Raw genomic sequence first — 27,978 nt, 5'->3', positions numbered from 1 at the left:
CATTCGCGTGGCTAGACAGAGTGATGGAATAGGATACGAGACAAGGAAAACAGACTGAATCAGAACATAAGGAGCAATGGGCCTTATTCAGGAATGATGGGGAAAGATGGTAAGTAGGAAAGATCAGCTCCATGTTATGCACTGGCTATAGCACGCAAACCATATTGAAGTCATCCCTAACAAAACAGACGTTCTCTTGACAGAGGAGGAGGACAATGGAATTATAGCCAAGCAGACATTCAACTGATAGAATTGGGAGTAATGTCTACTTGGATATAACCCCTGTGCACAGTTCTCTAACTGTCCCAGGCTCTATGGCAGAAACGTCATTTGCCCATCTGAAGCCTTTGCCCTCCTCCCGTTAACAGAACATCTGTCTTGTTAGGGCTGATGATGCATCCAGTCACACGTGGTCAGCTGTGACTGATGGAAGGCAACAGTGCTGGTCGCATTGCATTTTTTCATATATTTTTGCAAGTTCTCATGAAGCAAGCAGTGGCCATGTGACTTTTTCCCAGCAACTAAATGTAAAGCAAAATTCACAAGGAGGCTTTTAAGAAAAATTTTCTTCCTGTAATAGTTTCGGCTGCCATAACAAAACCCTTAGACTAGGTGGCTTGAACAACAAAAATTTATTTTCTCAGAGTTTTGCTGGCCAATTTGATTTCTGGTGTTAATTTCCAGATGGTTCCTTACCTGCGGCTTTCTCCTCACTGGAAATTCCCTACCTGCAGATTGCTGATTACGTAAGATTGTAGATTGCTGATTACAAAAGATGGTAACTGGCTAAGCCACTCTGTGTTCTGATATTTTTAAGTGAAAACATTCTTAAATGATATGGGTGCCTAAATCTTGTCTCCAACTTTGAAGGCAAGAATCATGTGCTTGACCTCATTCAATCTTGGACTTCAACAAACTCATTAACTGACTCCTATTTCCTGCTTCCCATGTACATTTCTCTAAATTTACCTTTAGAGAACTGCATGGAAAACTCCATTTGAGGATGAGCCCTGAGCACATCCTAAGGCAGAAATTGGCACCTTGCTAGAGGGAGCATGGTGCTTTTTTTTGGCTTTGATAACATCAATTCCTTTCTTCCCTAAAGGTCATTGAAGATTGTGTCTTTCATCCTTTATAGGATTTAATATCCCTAAAGCCAGGGGCTAATATCTGACTCAACCTCTTGATCTCCCATAGCGTCTGGCTCATCTTAGGTCCAAGGTAAATATTAGGTGAATGACATTGTTGGTTAGTTGTCATTAGTTGAATGACATTGATCTTCCTATGACTTAAGACTTCCAGGGCCTTTGCTGCAGCTTCCTTGAGATTTGGCTTTTTCCTTGGATGCAGTCTTCTAACAGACATCTGTTAAACTGATAAACCTGTTAAACTGGGAGAAGAGGTTAAGAAAATATAAAGCATTTTTGCAGCAAATATATTTAGAAAAATGTTGCCAACCGACTGACGACACGAACTCTCTCCTGAAGAGAACGGGACTGGGGGCACCAAGAGGGCAGACGCAGCTGGCTGAGGGCTCTGCGGGAAAGTCGTATCGGAACAGCTGTGCATCTTTTTCTTCGACTGCTGTGAGAAATTATCACAGACTGGGTGTCTAAAATAACAGACTTTTTTTCACAGTGCAGGAAGGCTGAAGTCTGAAGTCAGTGTCTCAGCGGGGCTCATCCCTTCTGGAAGCACTTGGGAGAACCGGGCCCTGACTCTCCTCTAGCTTCCGGCGGTCGCTGGCAATCTCGGTTTCCTGGCTTGTATGTGCACTGACAGCTCCAGTCGCGGCCTCTGTCTTCACACGACCTCCCCTTAGCGCCTCGTCTCCCTCTCTTCTCTTCTAAGGACGCTCATCACTGGACGTAAGGCCCACTCAAACCCAAGATGATCTCGTCTCAAGCTCCTTAACTAAGTTACATCTCCAAAGCTGCTTCCCCCCGCCCCCCAAGTAAGGTCACACTGACAGGCCCCAAGTGGACATATCTTTCAGAGGCACACGACTCAACCCACCAGTACTTCTTTGTCGCTTTCCCTCCCCTCAAGAGAGAATTAGTAAGACTGGCTGGGAAGCAAGGGCTTTTCTTCAACGATCATGTTTTAACAGCCTTAGAGAGCAAACTTACTGCTGCAGGGGGAAGGGACACTTAGGATGGACACGTACACCCTGCTATACTTAAAATAGATAACCAACAAGGGCCTACTCTATAGCACATGGAAGTCTGCTCAAACGTGGTGACCTGGATGGGAGGGGAGTTTAGCGGTGGGGGGAATGGATACGGATACATATATATGTATGGCTGAGCCCATTCGCTGCTCACCGGAACTATCACAATATTGCTACTTGGCTATACCCCAACACAAAATTAAAAGTTTAAATTTCTTTTTTAAAAAAATCATGTTTTAAGGCTCTTAAGGGAAAAACTAGAAGGCTCCTGGGATGTGACAAAGAAATAGAACCATTTCGGAAAAGGATGCCCTAGCACCTCTCAGGTTCTTTTCTGCAGAAACTCAACCAGGCAGGATTCTCTATTCCACAGAATAACTTCCAAATTTATTTCACCTCCACAGCTAAGCCCCACAGACATAAACGGGCTATAAGAAAATTATCCTCTGCCCAAGAGCAAACTGTCTGATGTCACTCTTTCATCTTTTAACAGAAGGAATTTTTTACACTAAAGTTCTCAAACCTGAATCTGGGGGCAATTGCTTAAACCTAAGTCTGTGGGCTGATAGTCTTGGATCTGTTACTATCATCCTGTGACAACACTTCTGTAATATCACTAGACACAGTTTTCTAGGTATGTTATAACTTTATTTAATAGGTCACCTCTGCTGTGTGACTTTTCTGTTCCTTATTAAAATTAAATTCCGTAACTTAAAAGCTATGAAACTACAGAGTTCTTCAGAGAAAGAATGATTTTCCTCAAAAGGCTTTTTGTAGAAGAGAACACATTTTCCTACAAGCCTGACTATAACCCACAATACATATTTATTAGGAAGAAGATTAAGAATCTGATCTCTGGGGAATCCCCTGGCAGTCTAGTGGTTAGGACTGGGCGCTTTTATGCCAGGACCATGTTCAACCCCTGGTCAGGAAACTAAGATCATACAAGCCATGCTGGGCCGCCAAAAAAAAAAAGAATGCAGTCACTGACTGGTCTCCGAGTTTCCCCCCATGACACAGCTGCAAATAGCCCTGAAAGCTATAATATTTATCAGCTGCATTTTCTCATGGCCCAGGTAACATATTCTTCCAGTTAGGTCTGCCTGCAGTCACATAATCATCCTCTGAGACTACATCAACTGACAGACACTTATTTTTATAAAGATTAATTAAATAGAAAACTCTCAAACTTTTCACCAATTCTTTTGAAAACTTTCCCACATTGAAGCAAGGGTTTTTTGCATCAACACTGAGAAACCAGTGTTGAGGACTAAATTGTTTATTTTACTGACATTGTTTAACCCCTCTTCTGCCTAATTTTTTAATGTACATTCTGATTCCAAATACTTCTATACGGTTTATTATGAAAATAAGTAATCACTTGACCCCTCCATTATCTTCCATAGAGGCAACCATTCCCAACTATTTTGGCTTTTCCTTTTAGCATTTCTTCTTATCTCTAAATAATGTATTGATAATGCCACTTAATAATATTTTCAGTTTCAGCCATTTTTCATGTCTCTGCTATGTAGAACATAAGAATTTAGTTCCCTTTCATACTTCTCCCTTCCCAAAGTGCAGACTTTTCCCTTTCTTTAATCCTTCCAGTAGAGTTAACCATAATTTTAATTAAACAAGCAGTATTTGTATTATTATGACTGCGTAAACAACATCTATAGCTGAGCCATGAAGCTCTTTTTAAAATAACTTTTAATTTTATGGATATTTGATAACTATCCCTTTTTAATTAACCTGGATTTCTGTGTGCAGGCTTCCCTGGTGTCTCAGACAGTAAAGAATCTGCCTGCAATGCGGAAGACGAGGGTTCAGTTCCTGCCTTGGGAAGATCCCCTGGAGGAGGAAACGGCTACCCTCATCAGTGTTCTTGCCTGGAGAATCCCAAGGACAGAGGAGCCTGGCGGCCTGCAGTCCACGGAGGTACAAGAGCTGGAGATCACTGACTGACTAACATTGTCGCTTGCACTGTCTGTGTACCGATCACTCGTTTTCCTTGGTAGGAGTCCATGCCGTCAGATTAACCTCCTTGCAGCGCTTTGCCCTCCTCACCCACGATGGCCTGCTCACCTCCGGACCCGCTGCCTAGTCATCGTCACAGCATCTCCCTTACTCAGCTTCCAGGAGGCTTCCTCTTGCTCTCACTTGGGCTGGCTCTCCTGGAGCTCACGTTTTTCTCTTCCTTAGCTCACTTCCTCCTTTTGGAATGAAATATTTCCCCCCAGTTTCCTAAGAAATGGTATACTATTTGTAGAAACACTTATTTATGGAAATGAAGACTTTATTTGTTCACTGGGTAAGTCTTGACACATCTCTCAAGACAGGTCAATTTTCACCTTCTTTAGAAAAAAATTTTCTGACTGACTCCAGTAAAATGAAGCTCTCCTACCTATGCATTTCCATAGCACTTCATCTATTAACTTATTCATTTATCTATCCCTTCACTTCTTCATTCACACATCCAGCAAATACTGATTAAGTGCTCTCATGAGCCAGGTTCTGGGATAGGCCAAATATGAAGAGAACAGCTTCATTTCATTCATTCATTCATTTCAAACATTCATTTAAGAGAACTTAAATTAAGTTTGTTCACGCAGGAGAGGCCAAGAAAAGAAACTGAGAAGAAAGATGCGTGAGAAAGGCCAGTCAATCAAGGATGATATTACACAGAAAGGGAGGTGGAGCTAAGGATACACTCACTTTCGTTTGACCTCCGTACAAACACAAATCCATACATGCATGCACATACATGCTCACACTCACACTCATAGGATGCTCGTGTGTGGTACAAACTCTGGTGTTAGGATGCTAGCTTTTTTTATGTTGAGGTTTTTGTTTTAAAGTATTAAGCCAAATAGGAACTTCCCAGGTGGCTCAGTGGTAAAGAACCTGCCTGCCAATGCAGGAGACACAGGTTCAATCCCTGGGTCAGAATGATCCCTCAGAGAAGGAAATGGCAACTCACTCCAGTATTCCTGCCTGGGAAACCCCATGGACAGAGGAGACTGGCAGGCTACAGTCCATGGGGTTGCAAAAGAGTTGGACACGACTAAGCAATTAAACAACAACAAAAGCTAAATATAATGAAAAATATGTATTAGCTATTTCTATTTTTAGCTACTTCTATTTTTAGATAAGTCTCTATAAATTTTGCATATGCAGTAAAAAATTAAACTGTAAGTTCATTACTTTCAATCATAGCTGAAGAAAATAACAAAATAGCAAAATAGCAAAAAACAGACTAATCTCACCTGCAGTTGTGGGTCCTTCGCTGACTTTGTGGAAAACCTACTTGTTGTATCTATGCTCTCTGCCTGCCTGTGTGGGTTTGTTTCAGGATTCCATCTCAGGCACCAGCCCCATTTAGTGGTTCAGGGCAACTTTATCCCCTTCCAAAGCACTTCACTTTTTCACAATAAACAAAAAGATCAATTAAGAAATGCTAATTAACAGTCACAGACAAGTTAATGTTTGCAAACGTGGGAAAGGAATAGTTTGAACAAAACACAGGATGTAGAATATATCAGACTGATACTTAAACTCAAAGAAGTTCAAAGAATGGGATTTTACAATGTTGCCATAAACCATAAAACTACAGCAAAAACATGAGCTAAGGGATGGGTACCTGACCTCCAGTCAAACCAGCGTCCTAATAGATTTGTTTTCCAAACGGAAAATGCCTCACATTAGCATAACAAGCAAATTAAAATATGTTTAGTTTCCTTATTTGCAAAAGGTGGTTTTAAATAATGTTTACTATCTCTAGACTATTGTGGAGTCTTTAAACGCCTTTTAAAGAAGAGTGCAAAAAATGGTTGCGTTCTTCTATACCAATGATGAAAATGACAAAGCCAGTTAGAGTATCAGAATACCAATGATGAAACATTAAATGAATGTAAAAATAATCCCACTCTAATCTCTTAAATTACATGGAGGAAAACTGAGCGTCACGAAACTGTGGAGGGCCTGAGATGTAGCCCTGCTTAGTCAGCTCACAGTTTCATAGACGTGGCAGAAGACAGGAGACCCAAGTCAGAGACAAAGGACATTAGTGCCCAGGACTCAGCAGGCAACGTGAACTTCATGTTCAAGTCGATTCCCATTGCTCCCCAAGTTCCATGGGGGTGTGAAGACATGAACCCAGGTGGATTCTGGGCATGCAGAGTATCTGTGTCACAGCTGAGGAATTCTGAGTTTAGGAAACCCTCAATTTTAGAAGGAGGATGCTAGCAAACCTGCCTAATGTTTTCCAGTGAGGAAAACCTATCTTTATCCTATGATCTGGAAATAAATCTGTCATCTGCCCTGGAGGGAGACATTGTCTATACAAACATCTGTACAAACATAAGAAGTTAATGCCTCTTGCTCAGAAGATGCACAAAAATGTGAAAGACACATAGACAATTGTATCCCAATACTGAGATTTAGTGAGAAGAAAGAGATTATTTAAAATCACCTACTAAAGTGCTGAGTTGTTAATCAGTACAATAAAATATGGTAGAAATACATTATTTAATATTTGACAGTCAGGTGGACACATCCTAAGGTTGACACCTAATGAGTTAATCTCCTCTCTTTGCAGGAAGAAACTGTGACTTGGTTTTAACCAAATTAATATGCCAGAGATTACAGGATGTCACACTCATAATTAGGTTACTCTTTCTATCTATATTTTAGGAAACCCATGGCATACGTATAGATTAGATAGACGAATATATCACCTAAAATCATATATGCATGACTCTTTGTAGATCATGTTCGAGACCTGCTGATCTGGAAAAAACAAACTGTCACACTGTCACTGTCTGTGGAAAGGTTCTGTAGTAGGAATTTATGAATCTCCTCCAGGGACAAAAGGCAGCCTCCAGCCAACACCCAGTAAAAAGCTGGGGTCCTCAGTCCTATAGCCAAAGGATCAGCATTCTGCCAATAACCCAAATGAGCCTGGAAGCACATTTCCCCCACTTGCGCCTCCAGATGCAGCCTGGTCAACACGGCTTGCCACTTTGGTTGCCGCCTTTCAAAGCTCTAAGCAAAGGCCCCAGTTGAGCTGTGCCCATAGTTTCTCTTGACCCAGAGAAACTATAAGGTAATACACATGTGCTATCTTAAGCTGCTACATTTTTGGTGATTTGTTACTAGTAACAGACTAATATAACAGCTTAGCACATCCCAGAATTTCATCTATTGAACACCTCTTCTTTTTTATCTCAATGAGATAGAAATCAAGTCTTCCTGAAATTTATCTTGTAACTCTTTTAGTCAATTCCTGGAAGGCTTAAACTGACCCTACTTAGATCACTGTAAGTCATTTCTTCCAACAAATATGGCTGTTTGGTGGTTTATTTATTTCACTTTACAGTCATCCCACCCAGAACAGAAACAAGATGAATAAACATCCAGCTGATTCCCCATTTCCTTTGGTAAAACCTTATTAATTATTCAAATCCACAAAAATTTTCTCTTTATACAACCTTCTTCTGTATATTACTATAAAATTTAGCAATGTACAAAAGTAGGTTCAATATAGAGAGAGTTTTTGCTCAATTTGCACTGAACCTACTGTTGTATATTACTATAAAATTTAGCAATGTACAAAAGTAGGTTCAATACAGAGAGAGTTTTTGCTCAATTTTCACTGAACCTACTGTTGCATATTCCTATGAGATTCATCAGCTCCCCAGCGTGGCACTAGCGGTGAAGAATCCACTTGCCACCGCAGGAGGCGTCGGTGATGTGGGTTTGATCCCCGCGTCAGGAAGACCCCTGGAGGGGGGCGTGGCAACCCACAGGAAGGCAGGCAGCGCTCCTGCCTGGAGAAGCCCATGGACAGAGGAGTCTGATGGGCTACAGTCTATGGGGTTATAGAGAACCAGACACAACCAAGCAACTGAGCACATACAACTCAGCATTTACTTTTTCTTAACAATTGCATTATTTCTCCAGCATAACTGTAGATCTTCTATTTGTCTTCAGACATTTTTATATTTCCCACAGTATTTATAACCATGTCAGGCAAAAAGGACATGCTCATTAAGTTCTGCTGATTGGTAAACATGACCTGATTTTGCAGAAGTTCTCGCCAACAACTGATCTGCCTGGATATTGCAGAATTTACTCAGGATGAAATTGCACCTTACCTCTCCCATTCTGAGTTGTTTTGACTCATCCCCAAAGTCTGGGACTGAAATAACCTTTGGAAAACAATGAGGTCTTATGTCAAAATCACTTTCTGGGTTAGTTCTATTTTCAGGTACTATGTGGCATAATGTATCCCCATGTCAGACGGCACTTCCATCTGCATACTTAGGAGCAGTCTTTAAACATAAATTAAACTAGTATTTTAACATATTTACCCTAAATATAATATTGGAATGGATAATTTTGGATAAATCATAAAACTAGAGAAGAAAGAAATTTCAAAGATACTTCTAAAAACACAGACTCGCCTATAAATAAATGAATAAACATGTGTCTATAACTTTTGGATGCTGATAAATCGAGGTTATAATTCCATTAGCCATAATTTTAGGCCGACTTCTCACCCCTAATATTTTCTGTAATGCCAAGCAGACAGCATTCTTGGGATGATGCATTATAAAACTTTTACCTCGTAAATCTTTGCATTTCACCTCAAACTGGAATATATATGACAAGATAAAAATAACAAATAGTGTCAGCTTTAGCTTTATGCCTAAGAAAGAATTAATGAGGACAAAAAGACTGACAGCAACTGCTGTAGTTCTTCTATGCTTCTTCATTTTCTACGGGGACTGAAAGTGAAAGGGAAAGTCTCTCAGCCGTGTCCGACTCTGTGCGACCCCACAGTCCATGGGATTCTCCAGGCCTGAATACTGGAGTGGGCAGCCTATGAGCAGCCTTTCCCTTCTCTAGGGGATCTTCCCAACCCAGGGATCGAACCCAGGTCTCCCGCATTGCAGGCGGATTCTTTACCAGCTGAGCCACAGGGGAAGTCTACAGTGACTAGATGGGGACAAAAGCGAGACATTTGCAAAAATCCATTTACTAGAAACAACAGCATGACTTTCTTAACCTAGAAATAAGGGGCCACAGGAATATTTTCTGACCCACCCATTTTTGAGAAGTCTCTCTTCTCTCTCTCTTACACACACAAACACACTTACACATACACACAATTTGAAATTTCAGTTTATCCTTTATTTACATGAACCTATTTTAGAAATTTTTTATTTGCCACTCTGGCCTTAAACATGTAGCTACTTACTGCTTCCCTTTGTGAATTACTTTGGTAAAACAACTATTATGGGAATTCCCTGCTGATCCAGTGGTTAGGACACGGAGCTTTCACTGCCAAGGGCGCAGGTTCAGTTCCTGGTCAGGGAACTAAGATCCTGCAAGCCACGAGGAACAGCCCAAACAAAACAAAAGGAAAACACGAAACAAACAAACAAACAAAAGACTGCCATAAATCCAAATCATAACGTGTAAGTATAAAGATAGTGATAATGTTAATAACTTAAATAGGCTTTTTACTGTTACATTTCTTTGAATGAATCACCATTCTTTTCCATGAAATTACTTGAATTTCACTTTCTTACTGGCTTTTAGTTTTAGTTGATCCTGACTTGTTTTTGTTATCTATTTTTCAGTCTATACCAAAAGCAAAGTATTTGAACAAAGAGTCTGAAAATAGTATCAAAACAAATGAATTTTCTTATGTAGAATACATTAGACAATTACCTAGTGCCTTCCTCATATTTTGTGCTCAGTATATTCTTGGAGAATAAATAATAGCAAAAAAAAAAAAAAAAACTAGGAGAATTCATCATAAGTAGAACTGTTACACCTTAAGTGCTGATAAAAGTTTTCCAGACAAAAGGGCAATGACGCCAGACAGAAACTTAGTTCTGATAGAAGAAAAATGAAGAGCACCGGAAATGCTATTTTGTCAAAGATGATGGAGAGTTTAATACAACTATTATAATACTATATTTGGGGGATTACAACATAAATAGCTTTAAAATATGTGATAATAACACTACAAAGAAGAAGTGAAGTAAGCAGTACTATAGGGTTATATGATTCTGACGTTACACGTAAGTTAGGATAAGTTATGCATTAATTCAAGGTAGACTGGGGCAAGTTATAGATGCATAATGTAAACCCTAATTAATGATTAAAATATAAATAAGTATTTAAAAGCCAGTAGTGAAAATATGGAACTATAGGGATTTCTGGGCTTCCCAAGTGGCACAGTTGATAAGGAATCCTCCTGCCAAAGCGGGAGACACAGGAGATGCAGGTTCAATCCTCCGGTCAAGAAGATCCCCCGGAGTAGGAAATAGCAACCCACTTCAGTATTCTTCCCTGGGAAATCCCATGGACAGAGGAGCCAGGCATGCTACAGTCCATGGGGTCACAAAAGTCAAGGACAGGAGTAGTATGTAAACCAAGAACTTCCAGATATACAAGCTGGGTTTAGAAAAGGCAGAGGAACCAAAGATCAAACTGACCACATCACTGGATCACAGAGAAAGCAAGGAGTTCCAGGAAAACATCTACTTCTGCTTCACTGATCACGCTAAAGCCTTTGACTGTATGGATCACAACAAACTGTGGAAAATTCTTAAAGAGATGGAAGGAGCAGGCCGTTTCACCTGTCTCCTGAGAAACCTGGATGCAAGTCACGAAGCAACAGCTAGAACCAGACTGGTCCCAAATCGGGAGAGGGGTGTGAGAGGCTGTATATCATCACCTTCCTTTGCTGCTGTTGTTGTTCAGCTGCTCAGCCAAGTCTGACTCTTTGCAGTTTCATGGACTGCAGCACGCCAGGCTTCCCTGTCCTTCACTATCTCCCAGAGTTTGCTCCGCTAAGTCGGAGATGCCATCCAACCATCTCACCCTCTTTCTCCCCTTCTCCTCCTGCCATCAATCTTTCCCAGCATCAGGGTCTTCTCCAATGAGTCAGCTCTTTGCATCAGATGGCCAAAGTATTGGAGCTTCAGCTTCAGCATCAGTCTTCTCAATTAATAATACTCAGGGTTGATTTCCTTAAGGATCCACTGGTTTGATCTCCGTGCTGTCCAAGGGACTCTCAAGAGTCTTTTCCTTAGCTTATATGCAGAGTACACCATGTGAAATGCTGGACTGGATAAATGCCAAGCTGGAAACAAGACTGCCAGGAGAAATATCAACAACCTCTGATATGCAAACAATACCAATCTTATGGCAGAAAGCGAAGAGGAAGAAAAAAGCCTCTTGATGAGAATGAAAGAAGGGACTGAAAAAGCTGGCTTGAAATTCAACATCAAAAAAGCAAAGATCATGGCATCTGGTCCCATCACTTCACGGCAAATAGAAGGGGGAAAAGTGGAAACAGTGACAGATTTTATTTTCTTGGGCTCCAAAACCACTGCGGACAGTGACTGCAGCCATGAAATCAAAAGATGCTTGCTCCTTGGAAAGAAACCTATGACAAACCTAGACAGCATATTAAAAAGCAGAGACATCACTTGCCGACAAAAGTCCATACAGTCAAAGCTGTGGATGTTAGATGGAGGAGGAAATGGCAACCCACTCCAGTGTTCTTGCCTAGAGAATCCTGTGGATGGAGGAGCCTGGTAGGCTGCCGTCTATGGGGTCGCACAGAGTCGGACACAGCTGAAGCAACTTAGCAGCAGCAGCTGGAGCGTGAATGTTAGAGTTGGACCACAAAGAAGACGGAGCATGGAAGATTTGATGCTTTTGAATTGTGGTTTTGGAGAAGACTCCTGAGAGTCCCTTGGACAGCAAGGGAATCAAATCAGTCAATCCTGTAGGAAATCAATCCTGAATATTCAGTGGAAGGACTGATGCTGAAACTGAAGCTACAATACTTTGGCCATCTGATGGCAAGAGCTAAAGTCCTTTTCTCATTGGAAAATGAGAAACTGGAATCTTTCTCCTGATTCTGGGAAAGACTGAGGGCAGGAGGAGAAGGAGGCAACAAAGGATGAGATGGTTGGATGGCATCCCTGATTTAATGGACGTGAGTTTGAGAAAATTCCTAGAGACAGTGCGTGGTGTGCTGCGGTTCATGGGGTCACAAAGAATCAGACAGGACTCAGTGACTAAACAACAACAATAGGGATTTCTAGCGCTTGTACCCTCCCGAAAACCATACTGAACAACTAAATGGTAAGATACATACTAACATTACACACCGTTCCTGAAAAACAGAGAAAGAGAATGTGTCCCAAGTCATTTTATAAGACCAGCATAGTGCTCTCACAAACATACATATAAAAATCCTTAATAAAAGAAAAGCAAACTACAAAAAAAAGAAAAGCAAATTATAATCAGCAATATATAAAAAAGATTCTATATCCTCATCCAATTGGAGTTATTCTAAGAATACCAGGAAGGTTTAACACTTGAAAATAAAAAAAAAGACAGATAAAAATTATCATCTCAACAAATACAGAAAAAAAAAAAAAAAAGAGTTGACCAAATTCAGCAACCATTTATGACTAAAAAGCAAAAACAAAAACTCAAAGCAAAGTGGTGATAGGAGGAAAGACTCTAACTTTGCTCTCAGGATCATGCCAGCCTTAAAACAAGATATATTCATTATCTTACAGTTCTGGAAGTCAGAAGCCCAAAATGAGTCTCACAGGGCTAAAATCTCAGTGCTGTCACCAGACTGAGCTCCTTCCTGAAGAGACTGTATGAGAATCTATTCACTCACCCGTCCCAGACTCTAGAGGCTTGGTGTATGGCTGACTCCCATCTTCAAGTTAACAACGACCAGTCAATTCTCCCTCACACTGCATCACTCTGACCCTACCTGTCTCTTCCACATCTAAGAACTCTTGTGATTACACTGAGTCCAAATGGTTAATCCAGGAGAATCTTAAAGTCAACTGATTAGCAACCTTACTTCCAACTACTACCTTAACTTCTGGGGATTAGGACGTAGGCGTCTTTGGGAAGCCACCATTTTACCTACCACCATCTGTGCCTAACAACTGTCCCTTGCTGTTTAGTCGCCAGATCGCGTTCGACTCTTTGGGACCCCTGGACTGTAGCCCGTCACACTCCTCTGTCAACAGGATTTCCTAGGCAAGAACATTGGAGTGGGTTGCTATTTCCTTCTCCAGGTGATCTTTCTGATCCATGGGGAATCAAAATCTCCTGCTTGGCAGGTGAATTCTTTATCACTGAGCCACCAGGGAAGCCCCACTATCAACTTACCCCCTGGATTATTTCAGAGAAGATCCCAGATATTATACCATCTCATTCATAGCTATTTCAGTATGCATTTTTAAAAGATAAGAATCCTTTTTAAAAAGAAACAATCAGGACTCTCCTGGCAGTCCAGTGGTTAAGAATTCGCCTTGCAATGCAGGGGACATGGGTTTGATCCCTGGTGGGGAACTAAGATCCCACATGCTGAGCGGCAACTGGGCCCAAGCTCCACAACTAGAGAATCTGCACAGCAATGAGAGAACCTGCATGCTGCAACCAGAGACCTGACGCAGCCAAGTAAGTAAATATTTTTAAAAAAGAAAACAACCACACCTAAAAAATAATAACCATGATTTCTTAGGATCATGAACTATCCAGTCATTATTTAAACTGGGCTTCCCTGCTGGCTCAGCCAGTAAAGAATCCACCTGCAATGCAGGAAAGCAGGATTCAATCCCTGGGTTGGGAAGCTCCCCTGGAGAAGGGCATGGCAACCCACTCCAGTATTCCAACCTGGAGAATCCCATGGACGGAGGAGCCTGGTGGGTTACAGCTGAATGGAGGTACAGTCAGATATGACTGAGCAACTAACACTTTCAACACTTCCATAATTTTTAAAATAATTTACAGCTTATTTGAAAGAGAATTAAATAAGATCCATACATGGCATTGAATAATATTTGATTAAAAGAATAACATTTCGGAGGACCCCTAACATTACTTTAAGTCACTTAATTATATTGTCGAATACATACAAACATGAAACTGAATATAAATTACTCATGTGTATCTCTCATGTGTCTACAGAAAAGAAAACATTCTTGAAGCAAAGTTGTGGACCTGGTTTGAGAAATGCTATTCCCGTATCACTGTATACAAAGCTCATTTTAAAGTTAGCTGTATCATGTCCCGTGACAGTATCTCATTGCTGCCCAAAGCCGTTGTTTAATTTCCTCATGTAACTACCATTCTTCAGTGACACTTCTGTGATCTCTGTTGACCAGTCACTTTTCCTGGACCTCCCTACTAGCTCAGTTGGTAAAGAATCCGATTACAATCCAGGAGACCCAGGTTTGATCCCTGGTTCGGGGAGAGCCCCTGGAGAAGGAAATGGCTACCCACTCCAGGATTATTGCCTGGAGAATTCCATGGACAGAGGAGCTGGGCAGGCTACTGTCCATGGGATCCCAAAGAGTTGGACATGACTGTGCAACTAACTTTCACTTTTTCCTAGGTAGGGAAACACAAAGGTGAAAAAATAACTTGGTCAATTGCTCACAACAGATTTTTCAAAAAGTTATGTGTATTATAAAAAAAAAAAAAAACTGTAATGTAAGCTCTGTGAAGGTGGGAGCCAGGTCTTACTAATCTTCATGTTTCCCAGAGACCCAACAAAGTGCTTTCAAAAAGTTGGTACTCAATCAGTATTCAATTATTGATTAGACTTGAAAGCCTATATTCAATTGCTCAGTTAAATTTGGCAGACAAACCTGGAGAGAAAGAACCGTGCCACCATATTTCTCTTTTTCATTTCCTATGAAGAAGCAGTGAGTGCATTTGTTTGCGTGTTGGCAATTACGATGAAGAGAAGGCTGCTTGGTGATAAAGACGGTGCAACAGCCACTGTGGCAATCTGGAGCTGAGCAAGTCATAAAGCTGACCTCGGTGGGTACAGAGCTTCACCAGTCAGCATAATAGATGGAGAGCTATTACGGCTCAACAGTGATAGATGAAGTTTGCTCAGAATAGCACAACACGTTCAGCTCTGTGGGGATCATGAACATTTATCACTGATGATTAATCCTTTCATGCGTCCATTTCGAGGTTAACAGAGCTCCTTTATTGCATTTTTGTTCCCTGTCTATCAGTCCCACCATACCACTCATTCAGCGAATGTTTACTTTCTGGGACCTTATTATGTATATAACTGAAATGAAAGTCGCTCAGTCATGTCCGACTCTTTGTGACCCCATGGACTATACAGTCCATGGAATTCTCCAGGCCAGAATCCTGGAGTGGGTAGCCATTCCCTTCTCCAGGAGATCTTCCCAACCCAGGGATCGAATGCAGGTCTCCCGCACTGCAGGCGGATTCTTTACCAGCTGAGCCAGCAGGGAAGCCCACAGATTCTGAGTATTTAATCACAGAACTACATGGCAGATTTCTCCCAGCTCCAAGGACTAACTCACAGTCTATTTTCCAGCATGTGCATAGTCCTCACACTATCTTCTACCATATAAACTTCTGGCTTATGTCATCAGACAACCTGGTACAAATTTCCATATAATATCTGAGAGGGATTAGACATTAATATATGCTAACATATTTTTAAATAATATAGTATGTTAATTCTCAAAGGGAAAATCTCAGAGAGGGCACATTAAGAGAATGCAGGTGAGTTCTGAACACAGGGCTCATGCTGCTACCATCCAAGGGGGTCGGTAAAATTAGGTGACTTGGGAACAGGACAAAAAAGACACTAAAAACGAAGAGCTATATCACAATTACATAAATCTGGGGTGTTCTATTCATGTCCATACTCATCCCTGGCTAGATTATAACTCCTTTAGAGGTGGAGATGAGATTATGCACCTCTTAACATTCCAACTGTAGAACTCTGTGTGCTTCATAGACCAACATCACTGCCATCACTTGGGAGCTTATTAGAAATGTAGAACCATAGCTCTCATCCCAGACATACTGAATCAGAATCAGTACTAAAAAAACTCCAGGTGATTTCAATGTACATTAAAATTTAAGAAACATTATGGTACTAGCATAGGGCTTCCCAAGTGGCGCTAGTGGTAAAGACTCCACCTCTCAAGGGAAGAGTCGTAAGAAGCTCGGGTTCAGTCCCTGGGTTGGGAAGGTCTCCTGGAAGAGCTCATGGAGAGAACCCCATGGACAGAGGAGCCTGGTGGGCTACAGTCCATAGGGTTGCAAAGAGTCAGACATGACTGAAGCAACTTAGCACTACCCACAGTACTAGCCTTATACACCTTAAGATTTAATACATGTGTTAATTATTCTCCTAAAACAAAGGCTTCATAACCTGTTAAAAATACCAGGTGTGAAGGTCTGAGAGAGAAAAATATGTGATAGCAGTTTGAGATAGAAAGAGAAAAAGCATGCATATACCAGAAATATTATACTTTGGGCATATATTATATATGTATATATATATTATACTATATAAATATAGTGTGTATATATATATTTATACTATATAAATATAGTATAATATACATATACACTATATATATATATACTGGCATAATTATATGCCAGAAGAACAGGGTATTTTAGAGGATCTTTCTTCAAAGGAAGATATTTGCCTCTGATGTGTGCAAAACAGTCCAACCGGGTATAGGCATAAAATTTTAGAATTTTTATTTTTAAAAGGAGCTATCCATGTGTCCATGCTAAATTGCTTCAGTCATGTCCAGCTCTTTGCAACCCTGTGGAACGTAGCCTGCCAGGCTCCTCTTTCTATGGGATTCTCCAGGCAAGAATACTGGAGTAGGTTGCCATTCCCTCCTCCAGGGGATCTTCCCCAGCTAGGAATCAAACCCGAGTCTCTTACGTCTCCTGTACTGGCAGGCAGATCCTTTACCACTATTGACCACGAGCACCTTAATATTCAGGTTGGCACAGTTACCTGTGCTCAGGATGCCAGACAGTTTGTGAGATCAGCAGCAGTGCTCTCGGTCTACTGAAATGTTCTGCAGTTTATGTGTGCCTTTAAGCGACTGTAATTAAATGAACAAACAATTTTAAAAGATTCCTTCAAGGGATACATAAGGAAAGCAATGGCAAACAAATAGAAAGTTAAAAAGGCAGAACAGGCATTTATATGGGGCTTACCTCATAGCTCAGTCGGTAAAGAATCTGCTTGCAATGCAGGAGACTCAGGTTCAATTACTCCAGTATTCTTGCCTGGTGAATCCCATGGAAAGAGGAGCCTGGCAGGCTACAGTTCATGGGGTCGCAAGAGTTGGACACAACTTAGCAACTAAACCACCACAGGCATTTATATCCTTATGCAGGCTCTTAGTCAAATTCAAGGCAAAAGCAGTGGCAATAAAATCAAGTCTGACCTGAAGTCAGCCCCGAATTCCTGCATTATTTTTAAAGCTTTATAGAGCCACTATTGATGGACAAATAACTGCACATATTTATTGTGTACAATTTGTTCATCCTTTTTTCCACTAAATATATTAAACATTTTAAAATTATTTAAAGGTACCCATATAACCCCTAGTCAAAGCAATGGTTTTTCCAGTAGTCATGTATGGATGTGAGAGATGGACCATAAAGAAAGCTGAGCACTGAAGAATTGATGCTTTGGAACTGTGGTGTTAGAGAAGACTGTCCAGGGGATCCAACTCGTCCATCCTAAAGGAGATCAGTCCTGAATATTCATTGGAAGGACTGATGCTGAGGTTGAAGCTCTAATACTTTGGCCATCTAATTAGAAGAAAAGACCCTGATGCTTGGAAAGATTGAAGGCAGGAAGAGAAGGGACCAACAGAGGGTGAGATGTTTGGATGGCATCACCGACTTGGTGGACATGAGTTTGAGCAAGCTTTGGGAGTTGGTGATGGACAGGGAAGCCTGGCGTGCTGCAGTCCATGGGGTTGCAAAGAGTTGGACAGATATGAGCAACTGAACTAACTGATATAACCCACCATCACTCAGGCCAGAGCTTTCTCTAAGAGTACATTACCACCCTTTATAAGACAGGCTTTCCAGTATGGAATGGAAAGATGATACTCTGAGATCTGAGGATACATTTAGTGGGAAAAAAGCACAGAGCAGAATGGTACAGAAAGTGAGTTATACTTTATGGAAGAGAAGAATCCACAGATTTCTTTTAAAAATTAATTATACATCACTGTACTAAAGCAACTATATTCCAGAAAAAAATTTAAAAATTACATGTCACTGTAAAATTTTTGAGAACTGGCATCATAGTGAAGAACCTATATTCCAGAAAAGGAGGGGGAGAGTCATATTTAAAGATAGGAATTAGAATAGCTTTAGACCTCTCAACAGCAATACTGGAACAAGAAGACAATAAAGAAAAAATGCCTTCACAAATCTGAAGAGAAATTACTTTTCTTTTAGAATTGCATATCCAATGAAACTATTACTTGGTGTAAGGATAGAAAATGGACATTTTCTGACATGCAATTTCCTTTAAAAAAAAATTACTCCCCCAAAACTCTTTCTCAAGAAGCTGTAAGATATGCTTCATTAAAATACAGTCATAGGCCAATAAAGAGGAGGAAATGGAGTCCAGAACACAAGGGACCAAAGCCGAAAACAGGGAGGTCAGCAGGTCCTGCAGCCACAGCAGGGGTGAGGCTGCCAGGCAGGGCGCCGGCTGCCTGAGCGGAGAGTGAGTCACGGACATCCTGGGTGAAGCAGGGCTGCACTTTGATAAGCTAGACAAGCCGCAAGTGTTGGACCCAGAGGTTACCCAGCAGACCAGAGAGCTCAAGGAAGGGCGCAAGGACTTTGTGGACAAAATTTTAAAAAATAGCTGGTGGTTTAATTGAGCTTGTTGACCAACTTGCAAAAGAAGCAGGAAATAAGAAGATGAAGGCCCCTGGTGCTCACAGCTTGCTGAGATCTACAGCAAGACAGAAGACCAATAGCAGCAACTCCAAGCACTAACAGCAGAAAAGAATGCAGCCTGAAGGGTATCGGATTGAATATGAAGCTTTGTGGAAAGGAGAAGCATAACAAAATGAATTTATTGACCAATTTATTTCTTAGAAATGAACTGAAATTTTCCTTTTCTAGCAGGAGGGCAAAAAAAAAAAAAAAAAAAGAAAAGAAAAAAAAAAATCCACAATGTCCAAACCCAAAAAACCTCTGTATCATTCTGGTGACCTAATGACCCAAGAGTGTGGTGTGAGATGGCATGGGAAGAACTGTAGGATCTCTGGAGGCAGGAACACAAAGCCGGGGGAGCGTCTTTCAGGTGTTTACCTGCAGGTGAACCTAGGGGCCACTGCGGTCCAGGCTCCCACCCTTTGCGCTCTCAGTCTGAACTGAGCAGCGTGTAAAGTTTGATTTCTTTTTTAATTTTTCATAGTTTTGGGGGGAAAAGAAATAAATTATTATTTACAAGTTAAAAAAAAACAAGATGAAGGTAAAAGATGGTGATAAAAAACTAACCAGCTGATTTAAGAAGGAAACAGAAAATCTTATTCTATTCAAACTGAGGGTTATAACCTGGGAGCAACCTCCCAGAAACCTCTGCGAACTCTTCCGCTCATTAGAAGTCAAAGCACAGTTACCTACATTTCTGAGACAGAGCGCTGTACATAAGCACAGTTTATACAGTCCAGATCTACAGGTAGGAAGTGAGGAGTGGCTCATGGGTCACTCTGGCCCCTTACAAGATTAAAAAGAGAGGTTTATCTCCCCAGGAGGTGGGACCCTTAATGAGATTAAAAAGGAAGTTTAGGAAAGTTATCTCCTAAGGAGGTCTGCTTAATGCAGATACACAATACACCCTAAAGGGAAAGGAAGAGGCCCAACAAAGAAAAACTCTATGTTAAATCTATCTTGCCTTACAATAAAATGTGCATTTCATTTTATCAGAGGAAATCCTGAATAAGAATTTGCACTGTCCTGGGTTGGGTTTCACTTTCATGCATTGGAGAAGGAAATGGCAACCCACTCCAGTATTCTTGCCTGGAGAATCCCAGGGACCGGGGAGCCTGGTGGGCTGCTGTCTATGGGGTTGCACAGAGTCGGACACAACTGAAGTGACTTAGCAGCAGGTTGGGTGAATACTCCTTTGTGGGGCAGGTTGGAAGAATCTGGGAGACATTTCCCCAAAGATGAAACTGACAGACTCACTACTGGGAGCCTGTACATTAAGAAACATACAAATCCAGAGTGTCAAGGTTGAATTAGCAATTAATAACAGATAACATTTATGGAACGCTCTCTACAGGCAGACACTCTTCCCAGCACACTGTATCTGAACCTTGTGCAATGCATGGATGTACTGCCCCTCTTTTACAGATAAGAAAAAGAAGGCAAAGCCAATTAACTAGGTAGTCAACACAGCCAGTAAGGAATCCCAGGTAATCTGGGATTGAATCTGGGGCTGAATCCCAGGCAATCTGACTCCAGGGACTGTTGTGTAACTCTTATTCCATACTAGTTTTCCAAGGGTACAGAAATGCCACCAGTTAAAAAAAAAAATTAAAAAAACATGAAAAATCGACTTCAGGAAAAAACAGAAAATGGCATAAAGAAAAGTAATTATAATTTTCTATATGGTTGTGCTGTGAATGGCATTTTTATATTCATAATAATGTGAATATTAACTATTGACCTGATATTGTGATAACAGTGTTATTAAAAATACTGGAGGATGTGGAAGGTGCTTATGCACAGTGGAAATAGGAAGAAAGAGGAGAGCTAAATCTAGATGGGGAAAAAATGGAAAGAGTGACAGACTTTATTTTCTTGGGCTCCAAAATCACTGTGGATGGTGACTGCAGCCTTGAAATTAAAAGATGCTTGCTCCTTGAAAGAAAAGTTATGACAAACCTAGACAGTGTATTAAAAAGCAGAGGCATTACTTTGCCTACAAAGGTCCATCTAGTCAAAGTTACAGTTTTTCCAGCAGTCATATATGGATGTGAGAGCTGGACAATAAAAAAGGCTGAGCACTGAAGAACTGATGCCTTCGAACTGTGGTGCTAAGGTAGGCTCTTGAGAGTCCCTGGACGGCAAGGAGATCCAACCAGTCCATCCTAAAGGAGATCAACCCTGGGGGTTCCCTGGAAGGACTGATGCTGAAGCTCCAATATTTTGGCCACCTGATGTGAAGAGCCGACTCACTGGAAAAGACCCTGATGCTGGAAAAGATTGGGGGCAGGAGGAGAAGGCAGTGACAGAGGATGAGATGACTGGATGGCATCACCAACTCAGTGGACATGAGTTTGAGCAAGCTCCAGGAGATAGTGAAGGATAGGGAAGCCTGGTGTGCTGCAGTCTATGGGGTCACAAAGAGTCAGACCCAACTGAGTAACTGAACAGCAACAATAAAATGTTTCTAAAAAAAAAACCAATTTGCAGCCATAGTGAATATAAGCTACTTGCTGTTTTTCTACTTACTTATGTTCAATTTTTACTTTCATATTATTTTAATCCTAATGAAGCTATCATTACATTAAAATTAATGTTCAATTCAATGAGTATGTTAATTTCAAACCAATAAAAAGGGATTCAGTGGATACTAAATCTCTAGGTCAGACTCGAGTTGCTCTGACTCCCTTTCCAGAGGAACACAACGATCAGTTTTCTGCATGTCCTTTCAGAGACAGATTAAATGAGTTCACGTACATGATGAACTTAGAACATTGCCTAAAATGAAAAGTGAAGTCGCTCAGTCATGTACAACTCTTAGCGACCCCATGGACTGTAGCCTACCAGGCTCCTCCGTCCATGGAATTTTCCAGGCAAGAGTACCAGAGTGGGTTGCTATTTCCTTCTCCAGGGGATCTTTCTGCCCCAGGGACTGAACCCACCAGGCGGCCCACACTGCAGGCAGACGCTTCAGCATCCGAGCCTCCAGGGAGGCCAGAACGCTGCCTAAGTCACACCGAATGCCAAATGTCTGCTACTAGCAACAGTCGCGGAGGCGGCGCAGATGGTAGTGCTGGTGGCAGGCGGCGCGTACAGTTCAATCATTTTCACTGGCTGCATGATATTACGAAACAATAGGGAAATACAATCTTTGAACTATTCTCTTTACATAAAACATGAATGACAAAATGTTACTACAGTTCCCATAATCTCCTAAAATAAATACGGAAACTGGGGGTTTTAAAAAGCAAGTTATCTATACAGCTTGCATGTCCTAAGATCTGAATTACAGCGTTAGAATGAGCAGTAGGAAGACCTGTGCTAATGTGACGCCGAGTGTGGAAGAGTCGGACAACCGCTCACCCTCACCTCTAGTTAAGTGTGTATAATAGGGACCTAACAACTAGCACGGTCAGCTAGCATATGTTTATCTGCAGAGGTTTTATAACCAAGCCCATGAGCAAACGAGATTTTTAATTTAATTAATTTCATCAGAGGAGTAACTGCTTATGGTCTCTGCTTAAAAGATAAGGTGACCAGCAGCCTCCCTGTTAACTTTGTATAATACATTTGAAACTGTAGAGGTACCTGAATTTCAGTAACTTATCACACAAACAGATATGCTCTCTTCTAGAACATGTTTTAACAGAAATAACCGGGTTCACAGCCTCCCGGGGTTTGAACTGTGATTTTACCGTTTATGGTTGGGTGACCTAGGATAAGTTATTGTACTTGACTTTTCTGAGCTTCAGCTTCTTATCAGTAAATGAGGGGGAGGAGGGCTGTGGTGTGAAGGACCATACGAGTATTTGCTGCTATTAGCAGTGGTATATGATTTAATCTGATTTTCCAATTTAATCTGATTCTAGTCACTGAACATTTTTATGCTCAGTTAAGATTAAAGTAATTTCACTTAGAAGAGAACCATATCCAGAGTGGGTCTTAAGTAATTTATGAAGCCATGAAAGTATACCTAAAACCCAAAGTCATTATTCCACCAATAGCAAAGTTTTAGCCTTGGCATATTTGACAACAAAGCTGAAGTATACGGCCCCATCCCTGCAGGAGAGCCAACATAAGACACACTCTAACGCAGTCCACAGCATTTCCCAGAGGATGTAAGAACTTGGATGTTAAAAATGATTAATGTTAATGAGTATTTAGAACTCTTGGAAGGATAGCTTAATTGACTACATAATCCTAGGGGGCTAAAAGTGCAATGTAAAAATGGAACCCTGGATTTACTTGAGTAAACTTTTGAAGCCAAGACAATTAAACAAGGATAGGAATCCATGTGCTTCAAAGACATTATTTTAATACTGTTCCATCTAAAAAGTCATCAAGAGCCAACGGACAGTGGGATTAGGAAGGAAAAAAACACTACTAATTTACACTGGAGTTGTGTCATTGCTTCAAGCATCCTGTCTCTGCTTGTAGACTGAAACTTTGGTACAGAGAAATTAGATTCTCCCCAAATTTCAGGTCAACAGATGTCATCCAAAAGCCATTTCCCCAGTAGGGGGCGCTCCTGAAATACTGCTAGAATATGACAGTGGAATAATCACTTGGAGAAAACAGTACTTAAGGCAGAAATAGGTGAGGGAACCTCAGACCCATGTGGTTTTTAGATTTAAAAAGTCCTAATTCCCTAGATGCATTATCAAAATTATCAGTAAAGGGGTAAATTGGACCTGCAGGCTTCTTTTGCAGAATTCTCTAAGAAACATAAATTACAGATATTAGCATCTCAGTTAGACACCAAGAAATAGAACAATCACTACCTTGAGGAAACACTCTTAATGAAAAGACAAGTGATACTGCTAATGCAAAGTTAAATTACAGAAAAGAATATCAGAAAACATGAAAAGCAGCTCTCAACTCTCATGTGGGAGGGCCCTGCTGTTCAATGGGGGGGGGGCGGGGGGGGGGGGGGAGGACTGGGAAACAGGAATGGAGATGACAGGACAAGGTGGGCCTGCAGCCGAGACGTGGCAAAGAAAAGACCATCTGCAGGGCCCGGCGGCAGCAGTAGCGGCTTCACCCTGGGAAATTTGGGGGAAAAAAAAAAAAACAGATTATGAACAGACATGAACTTCTTATTAAGACACTAGCAGAGGGAGATGAAGAGATTTCAAGCTGGAGAGTGAAATAAGGGGAAAAGCTTAAAATTATTTATTTGACAGTCAGGACATTGTGGAGAAAACGCAACTGGAGGTAACAAAGTGCTCCGGTTCCTGCTATAAATTCTTCATCATTTTCCAAGGTTCCTGCCTGATATTGGTGTCTAATCTCCTTCCTTTTCCACACCTTCTCTCCTGTCTACTAAGAATAACAATAATAGCTAATATTTACTACTAAGGATCTGTTTTCTGCAAGCTAGTTTTTTACAGACATTCTCTCACAAAGCAAAACCCAGCCTGGTAAGAAACATCAGTGTTCTACTTGTGACTGATTCACATTGCTGTATGGCAGAAGCCAATGCAATACTGTATAGTAATTATCCTCCAATTAAAGGAAAAAAAAGGAAACATCAGTGTCCTTTTGCTGATGAGGAAGGGTAAGGAGCACGCCATCTCTTCACAGCTGTTAAGTGGTGAAACCAGAATCTGATCACTGCACTGTTTAACTTCAATATCAATATTCTTTTCTTTTCTTGTGGTTTAGTCACTAAGTCCTGTCTGACTCTTTGCAACCTAATGGACTGCAGCAAGTCAGCCTCCCCTATCCTCCACTATCTCTTGGAACTTGCTCAAATTCAAGTCCATTAAGTTGCTGATGCTATCTAACCATCTCATCCTCTGCCACCCTTTTCTCCTTTTGCCTTCAATCTTTACCAGCATCAGGGGCTTTTCCAATGACTGGCTCTTCACATCAGGTGGCCAAAGTATTGAAGCTTCAGCTTCAGTATCAGTCCTTCCAATGATATTCAGGGTTTATTTCCTTCAGGTTTAACTGGTTTGATCTCCTTGCTTCCAAGGGACTCTCAAGAGTCTTCTTCAGCACCACAATTTGAAAGCATCAATTCTTCCCCACTCAGCCTTCTTTATGGTCCAACTCTCACATCGGAACACTGGAAAAACCATAGCTTTGACTATGCAGACCTTTGTCGGCAAGGTGATGTCTCTGCTTTCTAATACACTGTCTAGGTTTATCATAGCTTTCCTTCCAAGGAGCAAGCATCTTTTAAGTTCATGGCTGCAGTCACCATCCACAGTGATTTTGGAGCCCAAGAAAAGAAAATCTGTCATTGTTTCCACTTTATCCCCTTCTATTTGCTATGAAGAGATGGGACCAGATGCCAGAGTCTTCATTTTTTGAATGTTGAATTTCAAACCAGCTTTTTCACTCTCCCTTTTCACCTTCATCAAGAGGCTCTTTAGTTCCTCTTTACTTTCTGCTATTAGAGTGCTATCATCTGCATATCTGAGGTTCTTGATATTTCTCCCAGCAACCTTGATTCCAGCTTGTGATTCATCCAGCCCCACATTTCCCATGATGTATAGAAGTTAAATAACCAGGGTGACAATATACAGCCTTATCACACTCCTTTCCCAATCTGCAGCCAGCCCGTTGTTCCATGTCTAATTCTGACTGTTGTTTCTTCTTCTGCATGCAGGTTTCTCAGAGACTGGAAAAGAGGCCTGGCATTCCTAACTCTTGAAGAATCTCCCACAGTTCACAGTGACCCACACAGCCAAAGGCTTTAGCATGACCGATGGAGTGGACGCAGAAGCTTTTCTGGAACTCTCTTGCTTTCTCCTTGATCCAGTGACTGTTGGCAATCTCATCTCTGGTTCTTCTGCCGTTTTTAAACCCACCTTATACATCTGCAAGTTCTTGTTTCATATACTGCTGAAGCCTAGCTTGAAGGATTTTGAGCAATACCTTGCTAGCATGTGAAATGAGGGCAGTTGTATGGTGGTTTGAACATTATTTGGCGTTGCCCTTCTTTGGTATGGAATGAAAACTGACCTCTTTCAGTCCTGTGGCCACTGCTGAGTTTTCCAAATTTACTGACATCCTGAGTGCGGCACTTTAACAGCATCATCTTTTAGGATCTGAAATAGCCCAGCTGGTATTCTGTCATTTCTACTAGGTTTTTTTGTTGTGATGCTTCCTAAAGGACACTTGACTTCAAACTCCAGGAGTTCTGACTTTCTCCTATGCCTTTAAAATTAAGGGAAGCTGAAGAAGACTACAGATAAGTGCTTTGTCTTTCTGAAATTAGCAACCTGTGGGAATTTTATGAATGACTACATTTCATAGTTAGACATCTTCGTGATATCTCCCTCATTTGCTGTTAGTCATATCTAGTGGGGAAAAACTAAAGATGGAGAAAACTAGCCCCCTGAAATGTCACTTGATTTTTTAATGTATACGCTACTCCTTCACACATTAAAGACACAATTATCTAATATCTGCTATCTACTAGGCATGGGGAATCATAACCTAACAGCAAAGGTGGAAAAGGTGTCTCAGTGACACACATTCACGTGCAACAGACGACTGAGCATCACTGTCTCACACACTGCCGTCTAACGTGAAGGACAGGATAGGAATAAACTTTACCTCTATGGAGCAATTACACATTCATGTGCAACAGACAGACGACTGAGCATTCACTGTCTCACACACCACCGTCTAACGTGAAGGACAAGACAGGAATAAACTTTACCTCTATGGAGCAATTACTGCATACACCTAGAGTTTCAGAAGGTACATTTCGCTAACATGACAGTGTGGCCTCCTCTTTCTTTAAATTTAAGGTCACTTTGATGTTAGATCATTTCTAACCTTGGTCATACATTCACTCACATACCTTCCTACAGGAGATGATAAATAGCAGAATGTCAGGTGTATACGCACCAAGTTGCTAATCCCTTTCCCTAACCAGTGAAAGCTTAGTATTAAAGATCAATAACGGACTTTCCTGGTGGCTCAGTGGGAACGAATCCTCAAGGTGACACAGGAGATGAGGGTTCAGTTCCTGAGTCGGGAAGATTCCCTGGAGAAGGAAACTGCAACCGATTCCAGTATTCTTGCCTTGGAGATCCCATTGGCAGAGGAGTTTGGCAGGTTACCGTCCATGTGGTCACAAGAGAGTCAGACACAGCTTAGTGACTAAACAATAGATTAATACCATCCAAACTCTGATGCCACACTCATTGTCAATTACTTGTTCATGCACTTGTAACACTTTACAAAAGACGGAACACATGGCACCTTGCCTTCTTTCTCCTGGTTTCCTGAAAGTCTGACTGGGAGCTAGACTAAGGGTTCTAAATCACATCTGAAAGGGAATATATACCAATGTTCCCATACATATACACAAGGCATCTCTAGGAGGTCATTTAAGAGACTCAAACATTGATTCTCTCTGGGAAAAGAACCTAGTGGATGGAAGACAGGCTTTTCACTCTCTGGTATCTTTAATCTTGAACTATGTGAATGAATTTTCTATTCAAAACATTTAAATGAAGGTTGAAGAGTTACATCTGCGGCACCTACTCTCACTTCCAGACTGGACTTCTGCTCAGATGGACTTCGACTTGGGACCACAGCGGCTCTAAGGTTCCTGTGCCACGATTCAAAGGGCCTAATTTTAATCATACATGAGAAGAACTGTAGTGCACAACAACACAGTTTCTCAAAAAAGTTTTTTTTTCAAACTTTAACCAATGGAAGCAAAAACTGGGTATTTTCAACTTTGTATGAATGCACATGAGTTCCTCGTGGTAGGATTAGTGATACTCACCCTAATTAGCTTGTATCTCTCTACACTCCTCCTGTGGGAAGACCGCTCCCTCTCTTAATAGTGCTTCACTGTGTGACTAGCTTTGGCCAGCTGGAAAATGGAAAATGTGACTTAGGCAAAGGCTTAAAAAGAGCTTATGTACTGAGACTTCCTACAGGGAACCCCCTAACTATTATGGAAGGAGCTTGTGCCAGTCTGAGACGGTGAGATG

At 41.2% G+C, this 27,978-nt stretch overlaps 1 pseudogene; it reads left to right on the top strand.

Moving 5' to 3' along the window:
* The first annotated feature begins 96 nt into the window (after window positions 1–96).
* On the top strand, window positions 97–19,225 carry LOC110140376 (intraflagellar transport protein 20 homolog pseudogene; annotated as a pseudogene).
* The last annotated feature ends 8,753 nt before the right edge of the window (window positions 19,226–27,978 follow it).

Source organism: Odocoileus virginianus, chromosome 25, assembly GCF_023699985.2.
Source record: "Odocoileus virginianus isolate 20LAN1187 ecotype Illinois chromosome 25, Ovbor_1.2, whole genome shotgun sequence".
Lineage (NCBI taxonomy): Eukaryota > Metazoa > Chordata > Mammalia > Artiodactyla > Cervidae > Odocoileus > Odocoileus virginianus.
This window is presented reverse-complemented; position numbering and strand designations above follow the sequence as displayed.